Source organism: Nicotiana sylvestris, chromosome 5, assembly GCF_000393655.2.
Source record: "Nicotiana sylvestris chromosome 5, ASM39365v2, whole genome shotgun sequence".
In the NCBI taxonomy this organism is placed as follows: Eukaryota; Viridiplantae; Streptophyta; class Magnoliopsida; order Solanales; family Solanaceae; genus Nicotiana; species Nicotiana sylvestris.
In genome coordinates this window covers 104,738,857-104,747,296 of record NC_091061.1, presented here as the reverse complement: position 1 = coordinate 104,747,296, position 8,440 = coordinate 104,738,857, and the positions used below count along the sequence as shown (strand labels likewise).

The following is an 8,440-nucleotide window of genomic DNA, read 5'->3' as shown; positions in this document are numbered from 1 at the left end:
ACCTCACTTTCCATCTTGATTTTGAAACAACTATTTTCACCCATAATCATCCCGATGGGACTTCACATGTACAAAATATAACCTTACTACTCCTTTAACTCATTCATACCTAAACCGAATTTACGGGGTGTCACATAACTGACCTTGAATCGAAGTTTGGATGATTTTGTTAGGTCTGAATGGCAATTTTATACTTGAGCATATGCCCGGATTTGCATTTGGATACTTTTAGAAGGTTTCGGCTCTATTTGGTAAAACTTGGCAATTTGAAAGTTTGAAAAGTTCATAGGTTTGACTGGGAGTTGATTTCGATATTATTAGGTTTGAATTTTTATTTAGGGAGTTGGAATAGGTTCGTTATGTCATTTGAAACTTGTGTGAAAATTTAAGGTGATTCCGATTTATTTAGAGGTGTTCGACGTAAGTTTGAAATTTGAAATTTTGATATAGTTCATTAAGCTTGAATTGAGGTGTGATTCGTGGGGCTGATGTTATTTTGTGTGATGTTTGCCTCAAGTAGGTCTGTATTATATTTTGGGACTTGTTGGTATGTTCGAATGGATCCCGAGGGGCTCGAGTGTGGTTTGGATGAGTTTCAGACTATTGTTTCTTGCTGCATTGCTGAAGAATTTTCTGGTTACTGGTGCTTCCGCATCTGTATAGGATTCGACGCAGATGTGATTCCACATAATGCAGGCATGTTATTTCATAAGCAAAATTAGACTGGAGGATGAGAAGACCGCATATGCGGAGTCCTGGGCGTATCTGCACGTCCGCAGGAGCGGTCCCTTTAGCGTAGAAGCGCAAGCGCAGAAATGGATTCGTTGTCGCATAAACAGCATGGGATAAGAAGAGGCGTCTCGTAGAAGCGGGGTCATGGCCACATGTTCGGTCCCACAAAAGCGGGTTGACTTTGAGTATTTTGCGTTATTTAGGGCCTCGAGTAGATCCGTGTTATATTTTGGGACTTTTGATGTGTTCGAACGAGATCTGAAGGGGTTTAGGTGTTTCAGATGAGTTTCAGACTATTTTGTCTTTTATTGCATTGTTGAATAATTTTTTGGTACCGGTGCTTCCGCATCTGCGGGGGATTGGATGCAGATGTGAGTCCGTAGATATGGATTTGTTGTTGCAGCAGCTAAATTGGACTGGAGGACGAGAAGACCGCATATACAGAGTCCTTAGCGCATCTGCGCGTCCGCAGAAGCGGTCCCGTTAGTGCAGAAACATATTTGTTGTCGCAGAAGCAACATGGGCTGAGAAGAGGCATCTTGCATAAGCGGGGTCGTGGCCGCATGTGCAGTCCCGCAGAAGCAGTTATTTAGTCAAAGATGCGACATTCCTAGGCAGTGCATATAAGTACTCTATTTTGGACTTTGAGCTTATTTTATCACATTTTGAGTTTAATAGCTCGGATTTGGGCATTTTTGGAAAAGATTTTCACGATTAAAATTGGGGTAAATATTTTTTACTCGGATTTGATTATTTTACTGATTCCATCATTGATTTGGGCATTTGGTTGATGAATCTAAAAGAGAAATTGAGTTTTTTTTTTTTGTAAAAAACATTTCTAAAGTGAATAATTGAGTTTTGAACATTGATTCAGAGTCGAATTTGAGTGAAATCAATATAGTTGGACTCGTATTCGAATGGGTTGACGAAACTTGTGAGTTTTGTCAGGTTTTGGGGTGCGATCCCGGGTTGACGTTTTGGTTGACTTTGAGTATTTGATTAAATATTCAACTTTTATCATTTTGATTTGATTCCTATAACCTTATTTGATGTATTTGAGTTCCTTTTGGCTAGTTTTGCGGTGAATTCGTGCAGGATGACGCTTCTAGAGTATCGATTTAGCTTGCTTGGGGTAAGTATCTTACCTAAACTTGGTTGAGGCACTAGTTACATGAGTTATTTGTGATAGTTACGTGTTATGGGTGGAGCACATGTGTGGGAATTGAGCACATATGCGTGCATCAGGGTATCATTCATGCTTGGGTAGTGCTTAGACTGATATGCCTTAAGTTGATTGCCAAGCTTCATGTTGTGATCATTTTTATATATTTGTACCCCTGTTGTGAGCTATTTGAGCCATGTTTGAGGTTACATAGAGGGTAATCTCCTGATTGAATCTGATACTTGCTACTTTTGTGATGTATTTACCCGATTTGAGTTATGATAGCACACTTTGCACATGCATACACCTTAGCATGTCACTTACACCAGTTCAGGAATATGAAATTTGATGTTCTTTGATCATGTACATGTATTCTTGCATATCTGCTTTCTGTATGATATAGATTAGACTAGTATCATATGACCAAGCCGAGCGGATTGTGATATTTAGCATATAACCACGCTCGGCAGATTGTGATATTGAGCATGTGACTATGTAGGGAAAATTGTGATATTGAACATATGACCACACCAGGCGAATTGTGATATTAAGCATGTGACTACACCGGACGAATTGTGATATTGAGCATGTGATCACACCAGGTCGATTATGATATTGAGCCTATGATCACGCTGGACGAATTGTGATATGGAGCCCGTGACCACGTCAGGCGAATTGTGATATTGAGCATGTGACCACGCTGAGCAAATTCGTAATATTGAGCTTGTGACCACACAGGGCGAATTATGATATTGAGCATGCGACCACGCCAGGCTTATTATGATAACATGTGAGTTGTCCATGCTGCATGTGGATATGGATCTATCCCCTTAGGATCACCCTCTCATGTTTCTTCTTGATGGTGTATACGCGGATTGTGAAAACCGATGGGTTTCTGGTTGATGTGGGATCTAGGAGAGCTGGTTATTAGTTTAGTTCGTTTACCGAAATTCTGTTGTGGGCCTTAGAGCCATAATATAATTTCTATTGGATCGGGTTGCATGCCGCAATAGATTGTTTGCCTTGGTTAATGCATTTCGTCCTTACTAGCAATTTCCTTGGTTGTTTATCTGCTTTATTTGTATATAATTTTTATATGCCAGATTATTGACTGAGCAGAGTACGTTAAGTTATTGTGTGTACTAAGGTGGCTTTAGTTGTGATTCATGATTTGATCATATTATTGTTCTGTACTTGTTGGATTTATGAACTATACAGGTGATTAGCAAACATCATTTATACTTCTTGCTTCTATTACCTCGCCGATGTTAGTTATGATAATTGCTAAGTACATGGGGTCGGTTGTACTCATACTACACTTCTGCACCTTGTGTGCAGATCTTAGAGCTGAGATACTGCGGATGACGAGAGCTGGCATTGAAGATGTACCTGCCTTTCGGATATAGTTATCACTTGTCCTTGTTAGTCTTACATTCGAATTCTATTATGTACACTCCAAACAAATGTTGTAATTATTTCATACCATCTTTATAAATTTAAGTCTTAGTGGCTCATGATTTGTACTACCAATTCTTAGATTATTGTATAAAAATTTCAGTTATTGAATTCTTATTATTTCATTAGAGTTGTGTTGATTGTTGTTTGGCTTACCTAACGTGTAGGGTCATGTGCCATCACGATTAGGTGAATTTTGGGCCGTGACAATTTTGGTGGTATAATATAAAGCTATTGTATAATTAGAATTCGTTAGTAATGTCACGACTCAATTATGAACGCAAATAATGCAAAATATTGAAACCATCTTTAGTTATGTTGACGTTAACGTGTAGAAAATTATATATTTGGATTATTCAACTGTTGAAGAACATAGCTTCAAGACTTGAGGATAAAGAAACTAAAATTTAATTCAAAGAGGTATAACAATATTACAAAAAGCGACGAATTCGAAAAAAAATACTAAAATTTTAATTATTATTATAACATATAAAATGTGAATTATGTACTTAATGGTATTCTAAGTACATACTTGCTAGGTACTTTACAAATATTTTTCCATAAATAGGTATATATATATATATATATATATATATATATATATATATATATATATATATATATATATAATTTTAAATTTATTTATCCAGTTTTAGCTAGGTTTTTCTATTTACATAAATTAACTACAGTTTGTTTACACAAATTCATCAAAAGCTACAATTTATATGCAATTTAAATATAATTTTTTATTGTATAAAAGACTGTCAAAATCTATAATTTACATACAACTTATACACAATATTTTTCCACAAAAAGCTATAATTTACATATAATTTATATATAACTTGTATACAATTATGTTAATTGCATATATTTTGTATGTCGTTTGTACACCCGACGAACAGAATCTATAGTACAAGTTGTTATCTTCTTTATTATCAGAAACAATCTTTCTGCCGCCATAAGATAGGTGTAAGGTCTGCGTATACACTATCCTCCCTAGATTTTATACTATGAGAATATCTAGGTATGTTGTTATTGTTAGTGGAAGCAGTATCGTACCAATGATCATATAGCAAACTAGATCGGCAACTACTAGCAGGACAATGATGGAGTTTCAAGCTTGGAAAAGAGGGGGAGAGAAAACAGAGAAGACTAGACTCTAATATATTATTTTGTATATAATTGATAAATTATAAATTAAATATAATTAAATTTAAAATCTCTATATGAGATTAAATAAGTTTGGGGTTTTGGCACAGTTACCCACAAAAACAAAACTATTTACCTTTGTCTACCCATTTATTTTTCTACCTATAAACTAATTACATTTCCTACCCATAGTAATTTTTGTGGGGATTTTTTTTTATTCTCCAATTCTTTTTTATTTCTATGTTTCTTTTCTCCTTTTCTTTTTTCTCGTTTTCTTCTTATTTTTTTATTTTTTCCTTTTCTAATTTCATTTAACTTCTTTTTTTTATATTCTTTTTCTCTTCATAATCTAATTTTATTTATTGTTTTCACTATTTTTTATTATTATTTTAATATTATTACTAAAGAAAAATCAAATTGTGTACCAATTAAATATAGCTAATAAAATCAAAAAATATTAACTAATATATGATACCAGTATAACATATAGCTATACCAAGAGGGTACACAATTGTATGCAATGAGTTAAAAAAAATTAATTCAATTATTAAACTGAAATAATATAAGTTGTCAATAAAAAATCAAAAAATTCTAAAAGGATCTAATTGTAAGAGTATACTGTTACATTATATAGCATACTATAATAACTTCTTTTTTTTTTTTTTTTTGCATTTTCAATTGCCCCTCACGCTTGGTAAAAGCTTAAAGCAAATTAAAAGGGAAAAGACAATTGAATTTACGAGTAATAAGTATACTATTATATTATATTGTATACTATTACAGCATACTGTTACAGTATATTGCATATTATTACAATATGCTATAACAATATATTGTATACTATAATAATATACTGTTGTAGTATAACTATATACTCCTATAGTATATTGTATATTGTAGCGGTATATTTTTAGTTAACTGTGTTCTTCTTCGATTATTACAATATAGAGTTGCAGTATATTATAAACTATAATAGTATATTGTTGCAGTATAGCTATATATTCCTACAACATATTGTATACCATAGCAGTATACTATTGGGTAGCTGTATACTATTCGATTTTCAGCTAAAAATTTTGATCTCAATCACCTCAAATCAGCTCCAAATGCTATCAAATTTCAGTATGAACTTCCAGAAGGTATTATAAGCAGTGTTTAACAACACCCACTTTGAATCAAACAAGAAATCTTCAAAATAAAAATTTTAAGTCAAGGCAAGAGCAAGAGCTAGGGAAAGAACAATCAAGAAAAAGTGGAGCAAAATTGAAACTAGCCATTGGTCAACTTCCCAGATAATCAGATCTAACTTCTTTTTGAAGAAGGATATAAGGGAAATGAAGAACAATTTTGTAAGAACAAATTACAAGTAACTCAAGAAGTAGCAAATACGGAAATAATTCAAGGATCTGGAGTTACTAAAATTAAGACCAAGCCTTCTTTTTCTTTCTGGGTCACTTTCATTCTCACTCTACAAAACCCAAACTACCCAAAAATAATAATTCCTCAAATTAACAATAATTCCTCAATTTTGACGAGAATATTTCAAGAAATCATAGGGGTAATACCTTTTTAGCAAAAAATTTGGTATTTCGTTATTGGTTTTCTGAATTTTTTGAGGTGGTGACTGTTGGATCTAGTATAAAGGAGAAGATGGTGTTTGAATATGTAGAAAAAACTAAAGAGATAAGGCTGAAAAATACATAAGGGGTTTCAGAGAAAAAGGAAAATAACATGCATTGAGGATTTGCTGATATCAAGAAGAAAGAGAGAAGAGAAGAGAAGAGGCCACACTCTTTATGATTTTTCTAAGCTATTTTAATAGAATAAATGAATAACCGAGTAAATAGTTTGGGCCGCATGGGTAGGAGTAGTAAATAATTTGGGCCCGAGCATTAAAGGGTATAATTTGGAATTAATGGGTATAAAGTGAGATTTTTCCAATAAGTTTCTAATATAGCTGGGGGAAATGCACGGTTAGCCACTAATAACACATGTATTTACATTTAAGCGACTGTTTAAAATGTCTTTAGTCTTTAGCCACTACTTTAATAAATTTTACCTGTCCGGACGAAAACACCCTTCTGCTCATAAAGTTCAAGACCAAGTGTCCTTAATTTTTGAACTTGCAACTCTAAGTTTAGGACTTCAGGACTACATGTCCGTAACTTTTGAACTTGCAACTCTAAGTTCACGACTTCAGGACTACATGTCCTTAACTTTTGAACTTGGAACTCAAGTTCAGGACCACCCGTCCTTAAGTTTTGTGCTTGTAACTCTAAGTTAAGAACTACTTGTCCTTAACTTTTGAACTTGTAAGTCTAAGTTCAGGACCTATTGTCCTTAACTTTTGAGCTTGTTAGTCTAAGTTCAGGACCAAATGTCCTTAACTTTTGAACTTATAACTATAAGTTCATGACTAAGTGTCCTTAACTTTTGAGCTTGTTAGTCTAAGTTCATGACATATTGTCCTTAACTTTTGAGCTTGTTAGTCTAAGTTCATGACATGTTGTCCTTAACTTTTGAGCTTGTTAGTCTAAGTTCAGGACTTCAGAACCTATTGTCCTTAACTTTTGAACTTGTAACTGTAAGTTCAGGATCGGACCTATTGTCTTTAACTTTTGAGCTTGTTAGTCTATGTTCAGGACCAAGTGTCCTTAACTTTTGAACTTGTAATTCTAAGTTCAGGACCAATTGTCCTTAACTTTTGAAATTGGAACTCGAAGTTAAGGACCAAGTGTCCTTGACTTTTTAACTTAAATACAAATATTTTATCTTTTTATGATAAATTCACTTTTTTCTTCCATTTTGACTAAAGGTTTAACCAATTTAAAAATCATAGCATGTAAAAGTCAAAAGAGAAGGAGAATTAAAAAGGTGATCATGACTTAACACCTAATTCCCTCTCCATAGGATCTCAAGGCACGGTAGGTATAATAGTAGTAGCAGTAGACTTAGTAGAAATATATACAGTGAATTTCTATTGCTTATATGCAGTGTTCGAGGAGTAAGCCTTGTATTTTTCTTTGACTCAATCTCCCATTCTCCATTAACTACATACTCTGGCATAACTTTTCTGAGATCACAAAAAAGGAGTCACTTTTCAACGACAAAGACAAAGCAAAATATATAGGAAGAAGACTATAAAGAAAAAGAAAGAAAATGGAGGTTGGGAATGGAAGAAGAATACGCAAAGAGAATAGCCCAGAAAGAATATGCAGAGAGAATAGCCCAGAAAGAGAATCTAAAAATGGCGTATCTATCCAACCTGTGATACCACTTTATTTCCGTTTGGGAAGGAAAGGGTAACAACGTCCTTTTATATTAATTTTAATAAACTAGTGGCTATTTTTGCTCATCATTAAAAATGCTGGATAAAAAGTAAATACCACTTTAAATAGTAGCTACCCCGTACAATCTTTACAATATAGCAAGGTGATCATATTTTTGGGCCTCATGGGCATAAGCGTAAATCTCCCTACTATTTACACATTGAGGGATTTGTCTAACCCACAGCGTTCCAAAAAATTTAGTTTTTCCAAATACCCAAAAACTAAACTCCGCCTTCCCCATCCTGTCTTTGCTCATCGTTGCGCTGCTCTTGTATTGATCTGCAACTACAATTTCCACTCGAAGCTTCCTCCATTATAGCCACCACCAATCACACAAAGGTTATCTTTTTCTTTCTTACTTCTTAATACATCAGTATATTCACAATTCATGTACTCAGATATGTACGTGTAAACTACCTTCTGTTATTGTGTTTTATTATGTCTTTAGTCTTTGATGTATCGATTTCCTGTCTTAAATGTTTGACTCTTTCATGAATTTTGTATGGATAATGTTGTTATAATGCATTTAAATAACCCAAAATTCACCGAGTCTTTTTTTTTTTTTGGTTGTGCTTGTGGTAATTCGAGATGATCAATGGAAAACATTAGT

The 8,440-nt window shown here is 33.8% G+C and overlaps 1 protein-coding gene across 3 annotated transcripts in view; it reads left to right on the top strand.

The window, feature by feature from the left end:
• Nucleotides 1-8,017: 8,017 nt before the first annotated feature.
• Nucleotides 8,018-8,440, top strand: part of LOC104216086 (uncharacterized) — a 39,597-nt gene continuing 39,174 nt past the window's right edge. For all 3 annotated transcript variants that reach the window (XM_070174566.1, XM_070174567.1, XM_070174565.1), the window contains exon 1: nt 8,018-8,169. The gene's annotated coding sequence lies outside the window, so the exon portion shown is untranslated. The remainder of the gene's footprint in view (nt 8,170-8,440) is intronic.